A 3,786-nucleotide genomic window follows, 5' to 3' on the forward strand; every position below is an offset into this window, starting at 1 on the left:
GATTTTGGTTTATTGCTGTAGGCAAAGCAGATGATGGTTGGCTAACAGCTGGATTTCTTCTTTGGAGTGTTAACGACCAATAAAGTCTGAATCACCAGTGAGCAGCTTCATGAATCCTGATACAAATAAAAGAAAGACTACATTTATTTCATGCTACTATAAATTAAAATAAATGTATGTGTACATATCTACTTGCAGACACACAAAAACAAACACACTAACACACACACACACACACACACACACACACACCACATACAGTACATAGATCTGTATTGAGATAATATGCATGTGAGAAGAATTCCTTGCCTTTTTTACCATATAGATCAATTACGTAATTTCAAAGTAATTTTATGGATTAATCAATTTACACTTTCTAAACACCCCTGACCCAGGATCACAAACTTCAGTGATCAAAGAATGGACCAGCTTGTATTACTACTGTTTACAAGTCTGTTTTTGTTATATTGCTCATATTCCCATCTATAGCCTTCCTGTCTTCCCACAAAGTTGACCACTGGATCAAAAAGTCACCATTGTTTGTTAAAGTAATACTTTTACTTTTCAATACTTTTCAAAACTTCCAGTATTCACAACTGTTAGCAAATTTGTCACATGCAAAAAAAGAAGAAATGCAAGCAAAACATTTATTTAAACAAGCTCACTCACCCGTATTTGATGCATCCCTCCATCTAGCAGCAGGTTATTCCTCTGTTGCAGTTGCAGCGACATTCAGGTGACAGAGGACAACCTCCCGCCCACTGCAGTGACAGACGTGGGCTTTGGCAAATCACCGCCTCCCGTGCTACTTAGGACGACTCCTATTGGATCATCAGATAAAAATCAAGAACAGTAATCCACTAAGGACTGACAGGTATTGAAGGGAGCACTTAAACAAACAGACGGTAGGCTCAATGAGGATTTGCCACTAATCAATCTAATCCTCTACAGTTGACTTCAATCTATAGTGGAATAGACACAAGATGGGCAGCCTTGAGTATCTCTTGCTCAAATTATTCTATTGTCTCAGAGTATAGAAGTAGTTGAAATGGCATAGTGAACCAATATCAATTGTTTTCTTCTGCAAGAGTTATCTGCTAGGTCATTTTTTGGGGAGAGCAGGGACAAATGTGGATTTTATTCTCTCTTAATCCTGAATTCCTTGGTGGTAGGAGTGTCACTTGTGTGTTAAATGCAGTTCAAATTCATATACTGGAACCATGTCATTTTTTGCAGAAATTTTGTCATTTTTCACCCAGATGTATAATACAGTAATACAGTCTATGGTTAAAGGTAATAGTAGTAGCATTGACATTGTGGCACAGAATGGATATGACTTAGATAAGTACTTGTACATCGAGTAATAATGTGGCTTCTTGTGATTTATGGCTGTGAATCTATACAGGCTATCAATAATCTCTATTGACCCGAATCATGTAAGTCACATCTGCCCTCCCTGTCAACTACTGACCACGGACTCTATGTAGGTCAACTGTGCTCCATACTGAGCTGCAGTGGTCAGCGAGTGCACAGAGCTAATCTGACATGCTGGCCAGCTGTCGTGGGCATGGATTACCGAAAACAAACTTTGAAGAAAAAATGTTAGCTGTGTTTTGTGCATTGCGAGACTGTGGAGTCAAATGTCATCTGACGCATCTTGAAATAATGCGATAACAACACTACTCTAATTACAAGCTGTGAACTGAAATAAATTGGCCATTTAATTTCCCTTGAACTATTCTATTGATTTGGGGGAAAAAAACGAGTCCAAAAGCAACTCTTTGTGCGCTCCACTACTGTGCACTGCTGATTACATTTTCAAGGGGGTAATGATTAATCTATAATTACATTTGAACTTTCTCGACACTGGTTGTGGCAATAAACACGCAACATCCCTACAGCTTCTGTTGCCTAAAATGAATGAGAGCAAAGGACCAGCAAGAGCTTCACAAGCAAGGTGCTGAAAGCCCTGCAGTGCAGATTATGATGACTGAACTAGCCAATACAATACATTATAGAGCAGGTGGCAGAAAAGCGTTGTTGGACTCTTTGGCGGCTTTTACTTGAAATACAAACAGGTAGAGAGAGACACATAGATACACAGATTGAAAGCAATTTAAAGGACACTTCACCGAACAACAAATCTGATTTATTGTGCGGTTAGTGTCATAGATACTGCAAAAGCTATCAATGGTATTGCACAAATACAGTTGTTTTGATAGTCACTGAGAGGTAATGTCATTGAATATGTCCTCTGAGTTGTGTCATTTGGATGGCAATTAATCAGTGTCATGCAGCTCTGTCAAATGATGCAAATGTAAAAATAGCATGGCTTAAAGCCTCACTATCGGGATATCGTTTGGAAAATATCGTTTCCCAAGATCCCAGTTTTATAGGCATGATGCATAGGGCTGCCTATATTCAAATCAAAATGAAGATGTAATGTATAATCAATCACATTGAAGGGTGGGACAAAAGAAAACTCAGATGTATTATGGAAGAAATTCCCCTTTAATGAATTAGGAAGGAAATATCTAGCCTATAGATATTGGAAGTACTGTAAATATCAAACTTCTACTGTCCACTAGATGTCAGCAATGCCTTTAGCAGCAGACGTGATCCTGTCTTCTTTGTAAGCAGGTCCGCAGTTGGCTTTTCTCATCTGTCTCCTGATCAGTGAATGAAGCCGAATGAAGTTTAGTACCCAATGAAGTTTGGACACTCGACTAATGCTGATTGATGATGTAGGCCCTGCTTCCTATAGAAACGGCTGGTCAAGGTAAATACCATTCAATTTAGAAAATCGCACAGGCTGTGGTATTCATGTCTGAGACAGTCCAATCAATATTTGGCCAGACTTGTATTATGTGAAAACCCCCCTCCTGTCTTTCCTGATTCATTTTAATGGAGCAGCTGCAGATTTTATATTGTAATATCTATTCAAGTCTTATTGGTTCAATCAAGTTAAATCAAATTCCCCTGCCTTAAGGCTTCACTGTAGCTGTGTCACCTCCAAACAGGTGAAACATTTTTGACTGAGCACACTAGTTCTTTTCAGCAACACACTGCTTTATGGACAACAATAACTAAATTGACAGCTCCTGATGGATTCATCTTCCATATCCTTTTAGAGGATATGGAACAAAGCGTTTGGCAAAGTCCCTGCATCTAATATCACTTGCCACCAAAACTGTCCAACCCACTTCTATAAATAGATTAAATTTCTGGGGACAAAGTGGCACAATGACAGTTGACTGACACGGTATTATTATTTAGTCAGTGTGATAAATGATTAGACGTAGGTCACCAATCAGCTTAGAGGGAACATTTGTCCTAAATGCTCCCTGATGAGATTTTGTTTAGATATGGCTTCCTAATAGATTTCTGGCTTTTTTAATTGATCTTTGCCCTCCGATATAATGATAAAAAAAAATTCCAAGATCAAAATTGTCCCCACTTTGCCATTGCCATTTGATGCCCCTGTTCCCACCACTGTCGCATAATTGTGGCCCAAATAAGGCTTTGTTATTGGGCTGTTAACAAAATTGCTTGTTTGGGCTGATTGTGGACCAGTAAAGCCCCCAACGTTGCATAAAGAGGGTTTGCAACAACATAAGCCTGAGGTCTATTTATACCACTTTGTAATTCCTTATCAAATAAGTAAATACGTAAGCAATTGAGCAAGCAAGCAAGTAAACAAGCAACTAAGTCAGTAAGCAAGCAAATAAGTAGTAAGCAAATAAGTAAACAAGTAAGCAAGCAAGCAAGTACTTAAGTAAGTAGGTA

Source organism: Centroberyx affinis, unplaced genomic scaffold (genome assembly GCF_046629955.1).
Source record: "Centroberyx affinis isolate AG114_WGS23_722 - 3 ecotype Tasmania unplaced genomic scaffold, CSIRO-AGI_Caff_v1 ptg000903l_1, whole genome shotgun sequence".
Classification (NCBI taxonomy): Eukaryota; Metazoa; Chordata; class Actinopteri; order Beryciformes; family Berycidae; genus Centroberyx; species Centroberyx affinis.